The sequence below is a fragment of the Halichoerus grypus genome, chromosome 9, assembly GCF_964656455.1.
Source record: "Halichoerus grypus chromosome 9, mHalGry1.hap1.1, whole genome shotgun sequence".
NCBI lineage: Eukaryota > Metazoa > Chordata > Mammalia > Carnivora > Phocidae > Halichoerus > Halichoerus grypus.
In genome coordinates, this window is record NC_135720.1 from 36,423,651 (window position 1) to 36,448,159 (window position 24,509).

Genomic DNA, 24,509 nt, shown 5'->3' on the forward strand with positions numbered 1-24,509 from the left:
TTCAGTTAGCAATTTGTTTCTAATGACGCCTTTACTAGACCAACCATGAGCCTGTGAGGTATGTCTATGAGGTTTGTTCGGGTCCCAAATATTTATTAATCACCTGCGATATGCTAGTGTAATTCTGGGCCCAGGCACCCTTGGCTATGAATAAAATAAAAAAGGCTCAAGGAGTTCACAATTTTTAGTTAATAACAAATTAATGATCATTAAAATCAATTTCGTTGATTGCATTTAAAAATAGCATTTTTTAAAAAAATGAAATGAAATAGAACATAATGAGTAGAATAGATCACAGTACATCACATACAGCAGGGTAAATTATACTTAGTAAAATTCTCAGTTCTATATAGGTATATGTGCCCATACTGGGTTAATATTTTAACTGTACTTCTTAAATAGATGATAGTCAAAATGTAGCAACACTAGGGCCAGTAGAGGAGACATAAATATAAAAAAGAATACAGAAGGCAGTGAGAGAAGTCAATTAACAGAAGTGCACAGAGCAAAGGAAGGTGTAATGGTGATGACTGGGTGAAGGGACCAGGAAGACAATATTACAATTTTTATTCCAGAGGGGGAAGTTGAAGAAGTTGAAGAGAAGTAAACAGAGAAATGAAAATCAAAACTACGATGAGATATCACCTCACACCTGTCAGAATAGCTAAAATCAAAATCATAAGAAACAAGTGCTGGCAAAGATGTGGAGAAAAAGGAACACTCTTACACTGTTGGTAGGAATGCAAACTGGTACGGCCACTCTGGAAGACGGTATGGAGGTTCCTCAAAACATTAAAAATAGAACTACCCTACAGTCTAGTAATCACACTACTGTGTATTTACCCAAAAACTACAAAAACACTAATTCAGTGGGATACATGCACCTTTATGTTTATAGCAGCATTATTTACAACAGCTGAATTATGGAAGCAACCCAGGTGTCTACTGATAGATGAATGGATAAAGAAGATGTGAGATATCTCTCTCTCTCTCTCTCTCACACATACACACACACAAACACACACACAGGAATATTATTAAGCCATAAAAAAAGAATAAAATCTTGCCACTTGCAAAGACATGGATGGAGCTAGAGAGCATAATGCTAAGCAAAATAAGTCAGTCAGAGAAAGACAAATACCATATAATTTCACTCTATGTGGAATTTAAGAAACAAAACAAGTAAGCTGAGAAAAAGAGAGACAGAGAGAGAGAAAGAGAGAGAGAAAACAAGAAACACACTCTTAACTATAGAGAACAAACTGATGATGATTACCAGAGGGGAAGTGGGTAGGAGGATGGGTGGAATAGAAAATGGGGATTCAAGAGGGCACTTGTGATGAGCACTGGGTGATGTATGGAATTGCTAAATCACTATATTGTGCACTTGAAACTAATATAACCCTCTATGTTAACTATATTGGAATTAAAATTTTAAAAAGAATTGTAAAGAGCTGAAGAAGATACTTGTAGTTTTGGATATGATGGATTAATTTATACCAAATCAATCTTCTCACTGAAAATAACTATAAAGATGAATAAGTAATCTTTCTGAAAGCTCTTTCAAGTCATGGAGAAGAATCAAGGCAGACTGGCTTCGAGGGGCAAAGATTCTAGAGAGAGGGAGAACAAATTGTGATGAGTCCACCATTTGCCACCATTTTTCCACATCAGGTATTTCTGGTTCAGTAACTAGTGATCCAAGGGCTCAAGTCTGAAGTTGTAGTTCAAACCTTTCAGCTGCCTCACAATTTCAAGGACACACAATTGGAGTTCAGGGCTACCAAGGCAGCCAAGACTTCAGAGGCCAAAATCTCAAGAGATAAGAGAACACAGATAAATGAGTCTGACATTCTATATTCCTATTCTTTTGAGGAATTTGCTTATTTTTAAGGTCTTCTGGGCCAAGATGGCTGAACTAAAAGGTACAGGTGAAAGGCTAAAAATCAAACCTGAGATTTTTCAGTCTTAACAGGCAGGAAACACAAACAGGAGAGACTCTGGTAAACACTCCAGTCTTTTTCATTAATGTGTGAGTAAGAAGCCAGAAGTAAGAAGTCATTATCTTTGAAAGAGTAATGATTAGGAAGGTGAACCAGGAAGACTTTTGGAGTGCTGGTCATGATAATTTCTTCATCTGGTAATACTTACATTACCATGTTTATTTTGTAAAAATTCATAAATACATTTTGGATATGCGCCCTCTTCTGTATGTATTTTAACTTGAGAAGAAATGGAAAATCAGCATCTCTTGCCTTAAAAAAAAAAAAAGATGAAGATTTGCTAAGGTAGTAACAAAGAGGCATATTTCACAACATTCTTTGTTTAAACAAATGAAGAAAGCATATTTGGGCTCATTTGTCATCCATACAGGGAAAGGAGTTTGAAAAACGATGAAAATTAGAGATAAAAATGATTATTGTTATGTTTCTCCCTACTATAGTAATTGTACTGTGCTTATTTGATACATTCAGCTAGTAGCCCATGTTGGGGAACTAATTAGGGAAAAAACAAGAGAAGGCACCAAACTCACTATCCACTTTTAGTTTATATTTATATAATAGACATGAACACCATTTAAAATAACTGTGGGAGTTAAGCTTGGAGAAAGATCAGGAGATCAACATACTCACAGAAGAAAAAGCCAAAGTCTGAAATGGGCCAGAGTCTTGAGTGGGCCAGATCCGTGTGAGAATGCTGTATAATCCAGGAAAATTTTTCATTGCAACATATATCTTATTAGAATCCTAATTGTTTTCAGTCTCCAGCAGAGCAGTAATGGCATGACAATGTTTTTATATTTCTTTAAGAAGTCTTTTCTAGATTTCTCTTGGAGAGCTGTCTTTAACATTTGGTTTACTTTTGTAGTGGCAATATTTTTTCCATTGTTTTGCAGGCTAAGACAGCAATTGATTAGTATAGAATCCTTGGGCCAAGTTCTGCCCTAGGATATGTACGTGACCCCCACTAACTTCAAATAGAATTGCATGCACACATCCTCCAGTGGAATTTGGCTTACTTCCATGGTAGTCAATGAAAGCCATTGAAGTCAATGGGAGCCATGCATGGATAACTGACGGCAGAATTTGGCCCTTAGGAATTGAAAATCATTCGAGCATTTTCTTTGGAAAACAATATCAAAGGCTAAGATTTATAATAAAACATAATTCCTGGAATTGAGTATTTTTATCAGCCAGTTAAAATCTTACAGTATGTATCTATTAAAGCACTGTAGTGACAGAAAGTGAGAGGATTGCGATTTATTTCTAATATAATCCTTTGTTCATATAATAATAATTGAAACCAAAGAATAAAGAGACATTTATTTTCAGGTGATTTCATTAAAAACACATTAATTGTGGTAAGACAAAATGTTACTTTTTTAAAACCCTTTTAGAGAAAATCTTTAGATGTAGAAATGTCTCTTTATTGGACTCCCAAAAGTTTATGACTGAAAAAAGAATAATTATACTGGAGTCAATTTTAAAAGGTTGGTTCAGAGGGGCACCTGGGTCACTCAGTCAGTTACGTACCAACTCTTGATTTGGGCTCAGGTCATGATCCTCAGGGTCATGAGATCAAGACCTGCGTCAGGCTCCCCTTTGATCAGAGGGCCTGCTTAAGATTCTCCCTCTCCTTCTGCTTCTCCCCCAGCTCATGCTCTCTTTCTCTGTCTCTAAAAAAAACGTTGGTTCAGAAATGAATAAAAGATAAGTTAATATCCTTTCTCATTTTCCTGCTCTAATATCACTTGAGGGAAAGCTAGAGCTGTCTCTGTAGAGTACACAGTTGTTGAGGTGTATATTCAGGGACATTCTGAAAAGAGTAATCTTGAGCTTCATTTCGGCTTATTTTACTAATGTACCATCTCTTGTAGAAAAGGACAATACCTTTCTGAAAGTAGCAGTTATTCTTCCAGCCTAGATTTACAAGAACTTTTCCTCACATTCTCATTATGAAAAATTCAAACATTCAAAAAATAGGAATGATTATACAGTGGACTCCTATAACTTCCATCTTATTCTACAATATCCTATATTCCCTCACTCCTTCCCTTCCTTCTTCTCCCTCTCCCACCCTTCCTTCCTTTTTTTCTTTTTCTTGTCTTTTTTCATGTGAATTCTCTGATTAACCATTTTAAAGTAAGATGCAGACATATTGAGATACCACCCTAAAAATTTCAGCATCGTTGCCTAAGAATAAGAAGGTTCTTCTACAAAACCACGTTACTATTATTACATTGACAAAAGGTAACATTAATTCTCCAAAATTATCCTTAACCAGTTAATATTCAAATTTCTCCAACTGCTCCTAAAATGTCTGATGGCTATTTTTTTTTTTTAAGATTTTATTTATTTATTTGACAGAGAGAGACACAGCGAGAGAAGGAACACAAGCAGGGGGAGTGGGAGAGGGAGAAGCAGGCCTCCTGCTGAGCGGGGAGCTTGATGCGGGGCTCGATCCCAGGACCCTGGGATCAGGACGCAAGCCAAAAGCAGACACCCAACAACTGAGCCACCCAGGCGCCCCCTGATGGCTGTTTTTAAAACCAGAATTGAATCAATATACATATATTACTTTTGATTATTATGTCTCTTTAACATGGAGTTATCTTCCTACCTTTTTTTTCTATGATGTTGGCTTTTTGAAGAGACCAGGTCAGTTCTCTCACAAGACATCTAACTTTCTGAATTTGTCTAAATATGTCCTTGTGGTATAATAAACTTACCCTTCTACACCCTGTATTTTCTGTAAACTGGAAGTTAGATTTCAAAGCATGATTAAATTTGGGATAAATGACTGTGGCAATACTTTTTTACAGGTAATACTGTGTTATTTATATTGCATCACATCAGGAAGTACATTGTGTTAGGTTATATCATCAGAGGTGATACTAATTTTGATCACTCGGTATGGCAATGACTACTAGAATCTCCCCATGGAAAAATTTTATATATATATTTTCAATTAATAAGTCATATGTTAGATGGTACTTGGACATGATGAGACTATCCTTTCCTCCAATAGACTTTCAAACAATGGTTTTAGCATCCTTTGGTGACCTTGCTTATAACTTGTATTTCTTTGGGGTTTCTAATAAGAGGTTCTTTTTAAAGGGAAAATAATAATGTTTAATTTCTGACACACAAAACACATTTTAAGTTAGCTTTTGAAGGTAAAGATAAATAACAGTTCTCCATCCAATAAATATATTTGCCATGTAGAATACAACTATGCTATATGTTAGCACTACCAAGCACTAGCATCTTAGCACTGTAAGAAATGTAAGAGATATAGACAGATAAATGTTGACTTTAAGCTTTATGACTATGGATTTGAGGCAAGGTAAAATTTTTTTGTTATTGATAAAATAATTGTTTAATTTGTGTGGTGTATGCAGGCGTGATGAAAGTAGTTTAGGCGAAGACAGACTGCAGTAGGTATATTCTAGGAGAAACGTCATTGCTTTTTTTATCTTCCTGCAATAGTTGGGTAAGTGATTATATAAGGAATTAATTTAGAATAACATTCAAATAAATGTTCCTTGTGCCAGATTGTTTCTTATTCCATCCAAAATCTTCAAAAAATTGATAGTATTCCCAATTGCCATATGGATCTTAAATTCATAGAGCCAGGCAACATTGCCCGAGGGATAAAAAACACATTCATTCAGTGGGAAATAATACACTTACACTCTTCTTAGATTTTTTCTCAAATAACTACTTAACCTTTAGCAAGTTACTTATCCTTTCTAAATCTGTGGTTTCCTTAACAACAACAAAAAAGGCAAGTTAGACTTGATACAGAATGAATCTGCCAGCTCTAATATTTTGATTTCTTCTCCAGATATCTACTACAGTTCTTATTGCTATTACCTTTAACATGCATTTTATACTCCAGGATCAATAGTTATTCTATTTGGGAAAACATAGCATGTAATCATGATATTAACAATTTGGATTGTTCTAGAGTGAGCAAAATGAAATGACCAAAGATGAAGGCTTTTAACATATAATTTTTGTAATAGTGTTAAAAGGAATGTATCTTATGGCATTTTTTCATGTGTTTCTGTTGGTAATTGTCAGAAAATAGATGCAGAGCATTTAAAGAACAATATGAATGTTGAGCTGGATCATATTCCAGTTTTCCTCTGCACATTAAGTCTATACCATAGACAAATTACATAACTTTTCTGATTCTCACAGATAAAATAGAGATAACTACATTGTGTGGAAGCAGATATTAAAATAAACTCTCCCTTTATAATCTAACAAATGCCAGATATATAATTATAAAATATAAATGAATTATTGCTCTAATCTGTGGCCTGTAAGAGTGAAATAATCAGTCATATATAGCAGCAACCTTTTTTCCACATAATGTCACAGTCTTAGAATTCAAGCTCTGCTTGTCATTGCTTTTCATCAGTTGTGTATCAACTTGGCATTGATAGCATTCTTGTGGATTGGACTGCATAGGGTAAGACCATGTATTAGTTATATCTGCCGGATACCCCATCCCACTCTTCTAGTGATAGTAATGCCCTTCCTCTGGGAAGCTGACTTTCCTCCACAGCATGTTTCTGATAGACCAGACAATCAGAGAAATTCATCCCAACACCATCCCTAAAACATAGGGATGAGTCCATGTTTCAAGTTAGACCAAACAATTTTCTTTCCAGAGAGGAGGATATAGTAAACATTTTAGCCTTTGAGGGCCATATGGTCTCTGTTTCAACTACTCAGCTCCGCTTCTGTAGTGCAAAGGCAGCCAAAAACAATACTTAAATGAATCTGTGTGACTATGTTTCAATAAAACTTTATTTACAAAAATAGGAAGAGGTATTGTAGTTGGCCCACAGGCAGTAGTTTGCTATTCTAGAGAGACAATCCATGAACTGCTTCTGAGCTTGAAATTTTCCCAGATCATCAAGAATCAACTGGGCAATTCCTATCTCTCCTTATTTTTTTTCCAATCTCAGCTTCACTGAGGTATAGTTGACATGTAAAACTGTAAACCATTCATATTGTACATCTTGGTGGTATACGTTACCCATTGTGTAAAAATTTTCCTCATCTAGTTAATTAATATATCCATCATCTCACATATCATTTTTTTTTAAATGAAAACATTGAAGTACTATTCTCAGTAAATTTCAAGTATAAAATACAGTGTTATGAACTATAGTCACCATGTTTTACGTTGGATACTCAGATCTTACTCATCTTATAGCTGAAAATTTTTACCCTTTCACCAATCACTCCCTATTTCCCCCAATCTCCAGGCCCTGGCAATCACTTTTCTACTCTGTTTCTGTGTATTTGACATATTTTTTGTTCTTTAAGATTCCACACGTAAGTGATACCCTGTAATATTTGTTTTTCTCTGTCTGGCTGATTTCACTTTGCACAATGCCCTTAAAGTCCCTCCTTATTTTTGCAAACAGCAGGATTTCCTTATTTCTCATGGTCAAATAATATTCCATTGTGTGTGTGTGTGTGTGTGTGTGTGTGTGTATGTGTGTATATATATATATATATAACTACATCTTTATCCATTCAACTGTTGACAGACACTTGGGTTGTTTTCATATCTTGGCTATTGTGAATAATACTGCAATAAACATAGGAGTATTGTTACCTATTTGATATCTTGTTTTCATTTCCTTTGGATATATACCTAGAAGTGGGATTTCTGGATCATACGGTAATTCTATTTTTAATTTTTTGATGAACTCTCTACTGTTTTCCATAATGTCTGCACCAATTTACATTCCCAGCAAAAATGCACCAGGGTTCCCTTTTCTCTACATCCTTGTCAACACCTGTTATCTCTTTCATTTGATGATACCATTCTCACAGTTGTGAGGTGATCCCATTGTACTTTTGATTTGCATTTCCCTGATGATTAGTGATGTTGAGCACTTTTTCATGTACCTGTTGGCCATGTGTATGTCTTCTTTAGAAAAATGTCTAATATTTAATTCCTCTGCCCATTTTTTAATCTGATTGTTTGCTGTTTTGCTATTGAATTGTAGAAGTTCTTTACATTTACAATATTTTGAATATTATCCCCTTATTTGATATAGGGTTTGTAAATATTTTCTCTCATTCTGTATGTGCCTTTTCATTTTGTTGATGGTTTCCTTCGCTGTGCAGAACATTTTAAGTTTGATGTAGTCCCACTTGTTTATTTTTGCTTTTGTTGCCTTTGTTTTTGGTGTCAAATCCAAAAAATCATTGCCAAGACCTATATAAAGGAGCTCACCCCCTATGTTTTCTTCTAAGAATTTTATGGTTTCAGGTCTTATGTTCAAGTCTTTACCATATTTTGAGTTGATTTTGTGAATGGTGTAATATAGGGTCCAGTTTCATTCTTTTACATGTAGCTGTCCAGTTTCCCCAGCATCATTTATTGAAGAGATTGATTCCTCATTATGTATTCTTGGCTCCTTTGTTTTTAAATTAATTGACCATATATTCATGGGTTTATTTCTTGGCTGTCTATTCTGTTCTATTGCTCTATGTGTCTGTTTTTATGCCAATATCATACTGTTTTAATTATTATAGCTTTGTAATGTAGTTAAAATCAGGAAGTTTAATGCCTTCAGCTCTGTTCTCCCTTAATATTAGCTTGGCTATTCAGAGTCTTTGTAGTTTCATACACACTTTAGGGTAGTTTTTTTTTTTCTATTTCCATGAAAAATGTCACTGTAATTTTGATAGGGATCACACTGAATCTGTAGATTGCTTTGGGTAGTATGAGCATTTTAACAATACTGATTCTTCCAATCCATGAGGGTGGAATATCTTTTTATTTATTTGTGGTTTTTTCAATATCTTTCATCAACTTATAGATTGCAGTGTAGAAATCTTTTATCCTGTAAAAGTTATTCCCAGGTACTATATTCTTTTTGATGCAGTTGTAAATGGATATTTCCTTATTTTCTCTTTCTAATAGTTTGTTATTATTATATAGAAACAAAGCTGATTTTTGTATATTGATTTTGTATTCTACAACTTTACTGAATTTGTGTATTATTTTGAACAGTTTTCTGGTGGAGTCTCTATATAAAATCATGTCATCTGCGAATAAAGACAATTTTAATTCTTCCATTCTAATTTGGATACATTTTTGGTTTTTTTCTCTCCCAATTGCCCTCTCTAGCACTTTTAGTACTATCTCAAATAAAAATGGTGAGAGTGGGCATCCTTGTTTTGATCCTAATCTTACAGGGAGAGATTTCAGCTTGTCACCATTGAATATGATGTTAGCTGTGGGCTTGTCATATATGGCCTTTAATATGTTGAGGCATTTCACTCTATACCCAGTTTGTTGAGCGTTTTTACCATGAATTGATGTTGAATTTTGTCAAATGCTTTTTCTACATCTATTGAGATAATCATAAGATTTTTACCCTTTATTTTATTAATGTGGAAGATCACATTCATTGATTTGGAGATGTTGAACCATCCTTGCATCACTGGAATAAATCTCCCTTGATCATGGTATATGATCCTTTTAACATACTGTTGAATTTAGTTTGCTAATATTTTGTTGAAGATTTTCATATCATCAGGGATATTGGCCTATAATTTTCTTTTCTTGTAGTGTCCCTGTCTGGCTTTGGTATCAGGGTTATGTTGGCCTTGCAAAATATTTTGGAAGTGTTCCTTCCTTTTTGAAAGAGTTGGAGAAGGACTGGTATTAATTTTTCTTAAATGATTATTGGACTTCACCAGTGAAGCCATTTGGTCTTGGACTTTTCTTTGTTGGTTGGTTTTTGATTACTGACTCAACCTTCTTACTAATAGTTGATTTGTTCAGATTTTCTATCTCATTATGATCCAGTCTTGGTAGGTTGTCTGTTTCAAGGAATTTATCCACTTCTATACTGTATAATTTGAGGCATATAATTGTTCTTGGTATCCTCTTATAATCCTTTGTATTTCTGTGGTATCAGTTGCAATGTCTCATCTTTCATTTCTAATTTTATTTACCTGAGTCCTATCTCTTTTTTTCTTGCTAAGTCTAGCTAAAAGTTCGTCTTCGAAAAATAAAGTCTTAGTCTGATATTTTCTATTGTCTTTTTAGGCTCTATTTTATTTCTTTCCCTCTGAAAAACATTAAAAAACAATTTTGATAAGTTTTTACAACATGAGGAATGTATACTTTCTTCAATACTTTTATAACTGTTATCTATTGACTAGAAGGGTATAACCGTGCAGAAGAAAAACAAGGAAAAAGTTAGGGCTTTAGAGTAAATATAAGCTATTTAAGGAGGAGCAGCCGTGGCAATGGTTTTGTTGATTGGGATTGCAAAGAAAGAGAATGTGGCATGTAGTAAAAACCCTATTCAAAGAACATTTTGTAAATAATACAGGAGAAGAATGATATGAAGAAGTAGGTTGTTACATTTTCTTATGATTCAACTCAAAATATTTCTAGTTTTCATCATGATTTCTTCTTTCACCCATAGTTTATAAGTATCTTGTTTGATTTTCAAACATTTGAGGATTTATTTATCTTTTTATTACTGATTTCTATTTTAATTGCTCTGTGGTTAGAGAATATATTGTATATGATTTTGTTTAGCCCATCATACTATCTATCTTGGCAAATATTCCATGTACACTTTTTAAGAATATCTATTCTGTAATTATTCCAGTTTTCTGAATAAGTCAAGTGGGTCAATTTGTTAATCACATTGTTTAAATCTTCTTATGCTTTCTAAGATAAATGATGGATAGAGAGATGAGAGATAGATGAGAGATAGAAGTGGAGATGATATATAGGTATAGATATAGATGTATTTGTTGACTTAGTGTTACAAATATAATAGCATGATAGAGGCTTTATTCTCCTTTTAGTGTTAATTTTTTGCTTTATAAATTTTGAAGTTATGGTGTTAGATGTATACAATTTTTAAATTATTATATTTTCCTGGTGAATTGACACCATTCTTAACATGCAACATCTTCTGCATCTTTTGTAATTCTTTTTGCTTTCTCTCATATTAGTATAACCACTAAAGTCTTTTTTTGCTTTGTGTTTGCATATGTGCTTTTCTATCCTTTTACTTTCAACTTCTTATATTTGAAGTGTTTTGTATGAGCATTATTTATTGTCATTGTGTTCAATCCAACAATATTTGTCTTCCAAGTGGAGTATTTACTCCACTTATAGTTCATATAATTACTCATATGTTGAGTTTGAAATTTATGCAATCATCCTATTATTTATTTTCTATTTTCCCTTATTTTCTCCATTTTTATTTCTTACCTTCTCCTGGATTAATAGTGTCTTCTATTATAGTTTATGCTCACCTTATTAGTTATATCTGATGTTATGATTTTTTTTTAGTAGTTACACTAGAAATTGGAAAATATAAAAATCTATCTTTAATTAGTACTTTTGTCATTTTCCAGGCAATGTAGACTTTTCCTTCATTTACTCCCTTCTCATCTTTAGTGCTATTGATATGTATTTTAGTTTTACATAGGTTTTTCATCTCATACAATAGCAATATTGTAATTATTTACTTGGTTGTTATTGGTGTTTTAAACAGTCAATATACATTATGATTTATTACCCATATTCACCCTTTTCTATATTTTTAATTTTTTACAATGATTCCATTTGCAATCTTATTTCTTTAGACTGAAAAACTACCTTTAATGTTTCTTTTAGTGTGTGTCAGATGGTAACCAATTCTCTCAGATTTTGTTTGTCTGATCTACCTTTATTTCATCTTCATTTTTTTTCACTTTCATTTTTAAGAAAATGTTTTAACTGGGTATACAATTCTAGGCTTGAAGTTATTTTCTTTCAAAATTTTAAGATGTAATTATGTTGGTTTCTGGCTTCTATTTTTTCTGTTATAAAGTCAGCTATTGGTCTTTTTTGTTACTCCTGTTTTTGCCTGCTTTTAAGATACTCTCTGGTCTTTGGTTTTCAGTGTTATTACTATGACATTCTCAGATGTGGTTATCATTATAGTTATCTTGTTTCAAATTTTTGAATCTATGCTTCATCAGTTTTGGCAAATTTGCAGCCAGTATTTGTTTAGATAATTCTTTACTCCTTTCTACTCTCCTTCTGTGATTCCAGTTACATTAGACCATTTTACAATGTCTCACGTATCTCTCATGCGCTTATGTTTTCCCAAGTCCTCTTATTTTCTCTGTGCTTTAATCTTGTAATGTTCTACTAAGTTACATTATACTTTATTCATCCTCTTCCTTGCTGTGTCTAATTCACTATTAAACACAATATTAAATTCTTAATGTCAGTTATTGCATTTTGCCTCAGGATGATATTGCTGTGGCTCCCTTTCTTTGAGATATTCACCCCCCATTTCTAGCCCACCTGGCAACCTGAGCTCCAATTTCTGCTTTCCTGGCAGAGAGAGTCTAGTTTAAGCTCTATGCAACCACATGTAGCTCTGTGCCCTACAATCTGAATCAGCAAGTGCTCAAGAGGAAAATCAATGGCTTTCCTGTATATTCATCTCAATGCACTTCCCTTCTCCCCAGGATCTTGCCCCATAGCTGCCATAGATTTTCTCAAATGCCTTCAAACTGTTGGAGGGCAGGAAAGCAGTTTAGTGTGTATTTTGTCCAGTGGTCTTTATAATTATTCTTGGGAGGAAAAAAATCATCAAATAACTTCTCATTATAAGAAATCATATTATGAAGGTAACATTTGTATTTTAAAAGTAGAAATGCTTAATTCAAAGGAAGCTCTGAGGCATACCACATGGGGAATACAGAGGAAAATCTTTGTTGGCCAAGAAGTTTTGTAACATTTTAGTATATTTTATGTCTCCAACCCCTTTATATATTGTTTCTCTTTACATAGTCTGGAATAGAGTAGAACAGATGGACTCAACATTATTTACTAACATCTACCCTCATTTCCCATCCTTATTTTTCAAGTGGTTCTGTATTTTCCCCATGTTAAAAAAAAAAAATTAAAGAAGGAAAGAAGCAGGCATCTTAGATAAATAGAGTTACTGTTAACATAATGCACTTTAAAAATTCAAAGTTTGGATCATATTCATAGTGTTGATGAATCTCCTTTCTAAGACTTTTCTTTTAATTCAGATTTCCTCAATTTTGATGCTAAGCAAGAACCCTCATTCTTGATTCATAGATCAAAAAAGAAATGTATAACTCCTATTTATTATATATTACTTTCATCCAACACCCCAGCCAAAGAAACTTTATTTGGTTACAAAGGGCTATTTTCCTAGGTACAAATAGATGTTTTGAAAATGCACCCCTGTCCAGGCCTTTGTTGCTTAAACACATAAATGGCTGGTGCAGACAGTGCTATAAAAGAATTAGAGCCAGGGGCTGGCAGTTACAGTATAAGGCAATCTTGTTAGTTTTTTTAGTGCCTTGAAAATTATTTCAACTTCTTTTTGCAGCTATTAAGACTAGTTAAATGTATAGAAAAAGAGATCTTATAACTCAAAGGATTTGGGTTCTTAAAGTTTTGTATTTGATTACATTTGAATGCAATTATGGAGGCTTGTAATGTAATATTTTCTTTCTACTGGATGAAAATTACAGATATGTAATATGGGTTTACTTACCTGATTGCACATTAACTCTAATACTTTCAGATAGCCTGAGGCATGGGCAAAAATAAAAAAAGGCTGTGTTGTTTGGTTTGGAACGAAGTCAGGTATATCATTGGTTAAACACTCTGCCTGTTTCCTACAAAGACGCAACTTTAATATAGAAATTGTTCTATACGTATGGTTTTCTTAAAAAAAAAAAAAAGAGGGAGGAGCCATCTGGCCATATCCAGAGCAAGTTAAAAATAATCCAATATAAATTGTCAGGTCCCAGATGTTTTCAGAAAAATTTTGATTTGTGAGGATATTTCTTCACCAAAGCCCAAGTATTATATGATTAGATAATATGAAAAGTCAGGCCTATGACCTTTTCAGCTAACCCTTACAGGCTTGAAGATTTCCCAAAGAATGGAAAACCCTCACATCATTATGGAAAAGGAAAATCCAGTCCCTGAATAGTCTAAAATTATCTCCAGGACCAAAATTTAGAAATCTGAGATTTTAAAAACCTTAAGAAGTTCTCCATCAGGAGAACTATATTAAATATAGTTTAATATATAAATTATATTAAATATAGTTTTAAATATAACAAGCTATATTAAATATAACACAAGATAAAATAATAGGGGAAATAGCAGCTGAGTATAGGAAACACTTAAATGCATTTCTGTGACATAGGGGAAAAAATATATTGGTATTTACTGTATACAAAGACCTGGGTTAGGTTTTCTAGAGGATTACTATTTGAGGGAAAAATGTGACTTCTTTCTTCCAGGTGCCCACAATCTGGGGGAGATAATGTATACATAAATAATGTTCACAGAGGAAATTGTGATGAATAGTGCAATGAAAAGACAATCAGCAATGGGAACATGGGCCATGGATTCCAATTCTGTTCTTGTTTTAATATATTTGAGATTACAAAATAGTAGGCAGTTTTGCATCTCATTTCTCACATTGTTACCCAGCATCTGATTGGCACATTCCTGTTTTTACTAAGTATCCCTGATCTGAATTTGAATTGAAAATTGATTTATATGAGCAACAAGAAGATTATTTACTGGACTTCAAAGTCAGAAGTAAATTTATCTCTTTGCTTTTAATTCTTTTCTCCTTGTTTGGCATATGCTATTTATCTTTATCATTTACTTATGTGACAAGTACTTGAAACCGATTCCTATGTGGTTTAAAGTTCTGAATATACTCCTTATGAGAGGGTTAGCATGTCATCAAGGTAGAATCTAGACATCAATGTGAGTTCTGAGGAATGGCACAATGACATATTGAATAATTGCTTAAAAATCTTTCTAAGAAGGACTCCATTGAGCATGAGCCTCTGGCAGGAATGAGGCCACTCATTTTTCCTTACTATCACTTACCTTCATGTTCAATTTTGTATCTGCATTTTTGTAATAATAGTAACTGTTCTGGTAAGAGCTTACTACGTCACAGGAAGACAGTATTAAACACACATATCTATCAGTTCAGCTGAAGACCAAACTTAACTACAAAAATATAATTTCAATCCAACAGTGGGGATGATGTTTAGCATTGTTGTTTTATAGGAGATCTTAGCATTCCAACCACAATCTTCCTCCGTCTAGCATTCTTCTCCAAAAACAAACAAAATTAAGAGCAGTGATGAAAAACACATATAGATATATCCAGAATATCTATATACTTGGTTTGGATATAACAATTATACCTATTTATAGTAATCAGTCATTTAATAACAATCCTAATTTGAAACTTTGAATTTAAGAAGATTAGAGCTTAAATATTTTATGTCTAATTAATGATATCATTTATAAGTAGTTTTGCCAATACTGGAACAGTTGAATTCATAATTGGAGATTTAAATGAAGAAAAAAATGTGTCCTTTTGTCCCACCATGATTGTTCTTATATTGGTATTTATTAGACCATATATTTTACCAAAAAGAAAACTGCAGGACACTGGGGTATCTTCCATTATCAATTTAAAAAATTTAAGAACTCTAGGGGCACCTGGGTGGCTCAGTCAGTTAAGCACCCTACTGACTCTTGATTTCGGTTCAGGTCATGATCTCAGGGTCATGAGATTGAGCCCCGTGTGGGTCTCTGTGCTGAACATGGAGCCTGCTTAAGATTCTCTCTTTCTCTCTCTGCCCACCCCACCCCCCACTTGTGTGCGCACTCTCTCTTTCTCTCTAAAACGACAACAAAAAATTTAATTAAAAAAATTAAGAACTCTAGAGGAGAAATAAGTGAAAATATCTTCCCTTGCCCTAAGTATTTACCATGTTAATTCATATCATAACATTGCACCTAAGTTCCTGGTGCTATTTCTTGAGTTATTTGATAAAGAGAAGTTAATGCAAATCCATCTTCATTTTTTTTGCTGACTTATTCATTAAATCGTGTTTATATTTAGTGGGAGAGAACATAGTTCCAATGCTTAGAGTCCATTCATTGATGAGATGACAAGAGGACAAGGTCATAGAACAGACATATGGCTTTCAACTGGGGAATCCCCAGATGTTGCATCTCAACTTCAGTTTCGCCTGAGTTTGAGGGCAACTGATCATTGGAGTACTTGACGGCTCTTGTCATCACCTCAAGCAATAATTAACTTTGTGCATGATGACATCAAAAGGCATTTATTTTATTTTTTTAAAAGATTTCATTGATTTATTAGAGAGAGAGAGAGCAAGTGGGGGGAGGAACAGAGGGAGAGGGACAAGCAGACTCTGCACTGAGCACGGAGCCCCTCGTGGGGCTGATTCCACAACCCTGAGATCATGAACTGAGCAGAAATCAAGATTTGGATGATTAACCGATGCCCCAACAACAAAGGGCATTTAGTCTGTATTTTCAACCAAAAAAACAAAATTGGATGTATTTCCCTATTGGCTCAACTTCTAATTTTCTAAAACTTAACATGAATTTTGTATCTGGATGTGTTTAGCTGCAAGTAATAGAATATTTGGGGGAAGAAAAAAAGAATTCTGGCAATTCTAGAGCCAGTACAGTGACTCAGACTTTTTCTATTTTTTCCTTTTATTTTTCTCAGCATTTTGGCTTTTTCTTCCTCTAAATTTTCAATTCATGATCACAACATGGCTGCAGCAGTCTTAAGCATTCTAGTTTTACACAACCAGAAAGAAATAAAAAAAGGAAGAAAAAAAGGCCAATTTCCAAATACTCTCTAATTTATCAGGAAGTACATCTCCCTTCTACTGCTAGGGCTCTTTTCACATTTTATGTATCATTTTCAAAACTGGATAATATGACCACCCCTAGGTCATTCATTGTAACATATGTGTTTTTCATGATTGGTTGAGGCCCCTTTGAAATAGGGGAAGGGCGTACCTTGTCAGAACACACTGATGACAGACCAGTATATGAACAAAAGAGACTTCTGTTAGCAAGATATGCACGTATGTGCAGGAAGAGGTTAGAACGGTTTGGTTTGATTACTCACAGTATCTGCCATAGTTACCAACCAGGGAGTAGCATTCTGTGAGATATTAAGAGGGGGAATCATCATTAAATTAAAGTGAAGTATGCAGTTCTTTTCTCCCTGGGGTACAGTGTCCTTCTGTCCCAAAGTCTTACTGCATCAATACTTGTTTACTGGCTGCTCTTGCAAATATTGACATAATTCATTAGGCAAGAATCCATGATGATATCAAAAACTCCATGAGAAATGAAAATTCAAATAGAATACAAGAAGAAGTCAAGGTCATTTTCTCATTTCAGACAGATTGTGATTTTAATGTGGAGAAAAGTTTTAGATAAATATTTATCTTTTTGGAACTAGTACTTCCCCAACCATCTTCTGGCATAATATGGAAAGACTTTCATAAGTGGCCTCTAAACACTAGCAACAAAGTGGGAATTCTCCCATTCCGATGGATTTAAAAAAATACAGTTAGCCCATTTTCATCTGTAAGAAAAAGATTCAGCAACAAAGTACAGATGATAATTGAAGCAATAAGAAATATGTGTGTAGGCTTGTTCTTTGGGAGAAGGTCAGTTAGTGATTATAAGGATTTGACTTATCACTAGTTTAGCATATATCTAATATTAGATATTCTATAGTTCTTGAATAACACATCTGATAATGGGTGGTTGATTTAGTACTTCAGAATTTCATGCACAGAGAGGCTATGGTAAGCTTTTAAGATCATTTTTTAAAAATCAGAATGTTTGCTGAGTAGCTCAGAATTCATTCCTTCCATTTTATTAAAAAAACTATCAAGGCTTGGAAAAGACAGAATTGGTCTCGATTTTATGGGGGCATATTGTGCTATTTTGTCTTAAGACATAGTCAAGGCCAAAGCTCAAGTGTAATTTCACTTGTATAATAGGAGGTACAGTGTACTAAGGTGACAGATACAAGCAATCCCAGGTTATCAATTCTTTATTTCTCCATCTTGAATGTAGATTTGAAAAAATGCAGTGCATGTCTTAGGAGAATGACAATTATAATTAAATCTGATGTATTTCCAGTGTATTTCAATTTAGAATGGGATGGGATATTACGAAGGTGTAAAATGAGTGTTATCTCTACAAAACAATCACTTAAAAGTTGTATTCAAATTTAAAATTAATGTTTTAATTTTTTTAAATGAAATTTTCCATTGCAACTGAGTTAAAACACATTTTGATTCTGCTTATCATCATTAATTTTATCAGACTACAAAGTTTCAAATACCTAAAATGCAAGAAAAATGGTTGAGTACACAGAAGGCAAATCTTAATCAGAGAATTTTACTGTTTTTATGACATTAAATATTATAATTTTTGTTGTCAATTTTCATGCTCCTAGATAGACAGCAAAGATTTGTATTTGACTGAAAAATATGGTTCTGTTCTAGCCTTTGATTGGCAGTTAAATTGCATTCTTACCTTCTTTGGTAATCCTGGCATTGAATCCAAAACAAGTAAAGATATGTTTTCCAGCCATGCATAGTCAATGTTCATGTATTCCCTGAGCAAACATCATGTTCTTATCACTGTCAAATGCAAAGCATCGTGGATACAAAGACAAAGCATGGTCCCTATTCTCAGTTGCTTATAATCTAATCTGAGTCAACAGATAATTAGAATATAATAATAAACATATTAAATTAATAACCATACAATAATAAATAATAATCAATATATTATATTAAGTTAGAATATGAGTAAATCACATAAATAAAAGTGTAATGAGTTCTGTAATAGAGGTTAGACACCCATTCCTACAGAAGACCAACAAAATAATTGTATGAGTCAAAAGGCCCTCATTTATATGCAGGATAGCACTTTTGAAAAGGTAATAACTATTAGGCACAGAATAGTTTAAACTGTTGACATATAGGATGACATTTATCTAGTAATATGGACAGTCTATTTCTATTAAGAACAAAGGTGAGAGATATGGCTTTCAGGGGTCATCTCCAAACAAGCACATTGACAGAGGATTAGATACAGCATTTTCCAGGGGGTAGCCATATGTGATTTATATATATATATATATAGGTATAATCTAAGTCAAAACACCTATGGGAATTTCAGAGCAGACTCACAGACTACGTATTTCAATGCAATTTGATTCAGTATGGTATACAGCTGGCAAAGCAGAGGGCTTTTGTGCAGGGGAAGGAGAGGGGAGATTAATAACAAAATGGAATCTGATTTTAAGCAGGTTGGAACATAGTTTTGATCTCGACATACATGGAGATGGCTAGTTTTTGGAATTTTAAAAATGTAACCTGTTTCTGCCAGTAAGAAGTGAATGCATATCTTTGATTATCAAAGTAAGTTAACTCTTTCAACCCACTAAATTCTTACAACATGCTGGAAGAGAGTATACTGGAGCATTGCTGCTGTTTTCAGATATTACTCGCGCCTCCTAGAAGCTGGAAAATCTAATTGACAGTGTGTTCACATATTATTTTTTTTAGAGAATAATGAAGTTTTTCAGATTTCTAAAATCAAAACTTGCTTTTTGATAAGACTTATCTTCTGAATCACTCTAGTTTTCTCCTTTGCAATGGTTAGAATTTTGGCATAGATTCTGTTTCCCACTCTCATCCCGACCTTGTGGTTATTCTTCTAGTTCTCATTCTCCCTCGGTGTTTGAGTGCTATTGTTATCCTGAGTATTATGGCATCACATTTCCTTCCTGGCCTGGGACTCTACACTCCACCAGCAATGACTTTTATGTGAGAATGGGGGTGGAGAATTAAAGATAAGCTGAGAGCTGCGAATATCGCTCCTGATGTGTGATGTCCCTTCTGCACAAAATGAGGAAATGTAAAATGCAATCATAATTGCTATCAGTGATAAAAAGCAACCATTTTTATAATTACTCAGTAATAAATTTGAATATGCTTTCTCATGAAGAATAACAGTGGAATCATGGACTGCTGTTGTTCTCTAAACTAGTGCTTGCGAAACCGCACTAAATGGTACCTAATGACCTTAAGGAGTTAACAATCTCCAAAATGTAGGTAATTTGTTCTCTTCTAAGAGCTCATTGTTCTCAAATGTTTTGAGAATCAAATAAATTTTCATTTATTTATCCCTAATTCTGTGTGATCCCCTTTGTCCTCCCATGACACTCAGTGACCTGGCAATGAGCAAGATAAAATAAGGTACCTTGCTGTGATTACAAGTAAGCAAAGAAACAAAAGAAAACATAATAAAGCTGATGCCAGCCAGTTAGCCAAAGCACAGGCAATGAATGAGGAACATGGCAGAAATGCTGGGCAGAGGTGCAGAGAATAGTAAACTTAAGCACTGAGGGCAATTGCAGTTCAAGGAACACGCCTTTTTAGGTGGGCAGCCTTGTTTAGGTGAGTTCCCATGTTACCCACCCCTAGACTATGTCAACAGCATGAAGAAGCTTCTTCCCAGAAGCAGATGGATAAAATCTCTCTGTGTGGCCATTCTGAAACTAAAAGACTTTGTTTCAACTGTAGAGATTATGCTGGTGGCTTTGGTCTCTAGATGAATGCAGTGGAATATTCTTGACTAGCTATCTATTTATTTTATCATTTGCCACACAGTGTGTATTGCCATTGTATGAGAAAATCCCTTCTGGTTAAATGAATGCTTACAAAGCAGCATTTTATATCTTTTCCCATCTCTGAGGAATTTGTCACATCTTCATATAAAAATCCCTTGTTGCCTTAGAGTTTTTAAGACCAAACACATTATAGTTCTAAGGGTATGTTTGTTCTTGTCCATCATTTTTTTTTCACTTTTAAAACCATGTTTATTTATTTTTGTATCATAATATGTATGACTTTTTTTTCTGACTTCCTTTTTCCTTCTCCCAAGATAGTCTGAAGAATCAGATATTGGATCTCAAGAGGCTTCCTCAAACTATTTTAGGAATGCAAGAATTCAATGTTTGGCTAGCTCTCTTTTGTTGATTTGCCCCAGCAACTGGGGTTGGTAATAACTGCACCTTACAATTATAACTGGAAATAGGTCTTTAGAATAATGGAGACTTGCATGACCAAATGCATTCTACACCAAGGATCATGATTCTATAGGTGGGGGTTTGATGATACCATATAATTATAAGTTTTTTATCTTTTCCTCACTTATAGCTTCTATCTCATTTTTACCTGCTATACCTGTATTCCATAAAATTTCAAAATGTTATCAAAGCCATTTTCATAAAATGATATAGTCATTCAGTACTGTGGCAAGAAAAAGTTTCATATTTTATTTCTAGAATGTGATTCCCTGAGAAATCACAACCTTGGCCATTTCTTTCCATTTTGTTCATGGAGTTTGGTGAGAACAGAGAATGGCAAGAGTTTTGGCAAAATCTCCCACAGTTAAAATGTGGTATTCTTCTATCTATGCATTCATTCATTGCATCTAGTCCTTAAACTAATTATTTATTAAATAGAAAAAGTTCTAAACAACAAGTTTAAAAATAAGTCTTCAGAAATAGTTAAAATATATTTAAAAGTCATAGAATTGCCAAATTTTATATTGGGAAATAGTTCATCCTCTCACATAGGATAGAAGCCCCTTATAGAGAGAACAGATGAAACATATGTTTGAAAGACCTATGGTCTACAAAGGCAGCTCTTTCGATTTGGATGAAAGCTAATTATATAAAGAGTTCTGTGGAAGGAACCAGAAGCTGTTTCTTTATAGTTTCACTTATTGGTTCTGGTCTGGCCTTTTAAGATGATATAAAGAAAAGATGTATGCTATCTTTACCGTCCCTCCCCATAAGATGTCCAGGATAAATCACTTAAATCTTTAAATCATTTTTTAATGGCTTGTAGATACCTAACCATTTTAGTTCTCAGGTTGTACTCTGATGAACAGTATTCTTCATAAAAAAGAACGCTTATAATTAAATATTGGTGGAAGTTTCTGTGTGTTTGTAACAATCTAACATGTGATGTTCCACTTGAGAAAGTGAATTATTTCACACACTAAGTAGTAGGGTAATAACATATCAGAACTCTGTTGGTGTAGAATGCATCATAACTATGATGTTTATTTTCTCTAAAATCACATTCTTCTCATGTTAAAAAATATACACTCTGTAACAAATCAATTCCACTTCTAGGATTGTAACCAAGGAATTAATCTAAACTATCAAATTAAAATATTATGCACAAAGAGCAGAATTTTGATATGAAATATCACAAATATATATGGACATAAACTAATTATCCAGTGATAGAAAATATTACAATAAACACATTCATGGAATGGAAATTTATTCTTTGGATATTATGCATCCATAAGAATTATTATGTAACATGAAAACAATAATGATGTGATAATAAAAAACAGAAAAATATGCATTATATATATATATATATAAATGTGTGTGTGTGATGGGTACATATACACTATTCATTCCAAAGATACTGCAAATGAAACATCAAAAGTAGAGTTATCTTTGTTTGGTATACTATTTCATTTTTTTCCCTTCTACTTTTATACATTTTCCCAATTTCTATAATTACCAAATATTTACTTAAATAAAAATGAAAGATCTCCAATCAATTTTTGTTTTTAACTATTAGGTTTTCCTATGTGGAACAAAATTTTTTTTCAAGTGATTTGATGAACAAATTCCCATTCTCCCTGTGTCACCCCACTAGATAGTTTTTGGTTTCATTGCTGAATCTTTAAGGTTCATGTACTGGAGAACAGGACAGCCATACCACTTGCCCTGGTACCCATACATTCTTGTCATGATGGAAAATTGATCTATTTGGGCTTGCAAAGTATCTCTTAAAACTCATGTGTTCTGCCACTTTATTTCTTCATGGAGAAAAGGGGAGATGAGAGAGTGATTGATTGAGGGGAGAGGGATTGGATAGAGAAAGGCAGAGTGTGTGGTAAAAGGGACAAAGAGAAAGCTGATTCCAACAGCTGCTTTGCTTATCTGAAAGTTTTAACTTGACTCTTGCTCACATCCCAGGTGACCAGCTAATAAAAATAATTTAAGCTTTAACAAAACAAGGGTAATTTATAATGTGAAAACTGTAGTCTGGCACTTGTATCAGCACCAGAAACAAGGTTTCTGAAAATTCCTTAGGGGAATGAAACTACCAGGGACACACAATTTAATAACAACCTTCTTTCCACTCAACCACCCCATCCCAGCCCCCCACCCCCTCCTGCCTACTCAACATCAACATCAAAGCCTTGAAGGAAACTTAAAAAATTCTGTTTCACTGTTGGATTTTTCGTATCGTTTTTATTTTATTTATTTTAAAAGATTTTATTTATATATTTGACAGAGAAAGAGACAGCGAGAGAGGGAACACAAGCAGGGGGAGTGGGAGAGGGAGAAGCAGGCTTCCCACTGAGCAGGGATCCCGATGCGGGACTCAATCCCAGGACCCTGGGATCATGACCTGAGCCGAAGGCAGACGCGTAACGACTGAGCCACCCAGGCGTCCCTTTCATATCGTTTTAAAGCAACCCTAAAATTATATAATTTTGCTTCTTTACATGGAAATATTTTAAAATTCAGGACAGTATTGTTTTCAGTAATATTATTGCTACCACAAATCTATAATTACTCACGAGACCCAGTTTAAACAGAAGTAATTCCATTTTTGAACTAGAATGTCTATTGTATACTTCAAAATGATACCTTTCTTGGAAACAGGGCCTCTGGAAATGGAAATGTCTCACAAAAAGGGTAGATTTTAATTTTTTTCATCCCCATTGAATTAGAGAAGAAACTAATTTGCTAAATGGAAAGCTACTGTCATACAACATATTGCATAAAATGAATATACACATGGAGATTAATAAAAAAAAGCACAGCATCAACTTCATAGCAGTGGCATGCTTAAAATGAACTTACATTTTTATCCTGCTGGAGGATACGCAGATTGTTTTGTTTTAATGGCTTCCAGCCATCTCCATTATATAGCATAAAGATTCAAAGGGGAAAGCAGATTTTAGTCCTCAGAACAACATCTACAAGGAAGGGGTTTAAGAATGCTGATTAAGCAAATGTTGTCGGGTTAGTCTGTCTACTTCACATTTGTGTTTAAGTCATTGTGGAACAAATATTTAACTATTGGAGTGATTGTCTGGACATAATCAAAAGCCTGGATGAATCCTGGGCACCTCTGAGAATACATTTTAAATGACAGGAAGAGCTTGTTTAAAAGAATCCCTTGCTAAGGGAGAAATTAAGTGGTATTGGATGGCAATAAGTTAACCCATCATTAAAAACTCAGAATCAGTTAAGTTCTTGGAGGCATATGGGCTTTCACCGTGACAGACAAATGTAGAGTGAGAAACAGATGATCAAGCATGATTCTGTCACATACCTACTGTGTTACCTACATTAAATCATTTAACTTTCTGACCCTCAGTTTCCTCATTAATGAAACGGAAATCATAATAATAATTGTCTTGTCTAATTCATGGGGCTGTTCTTA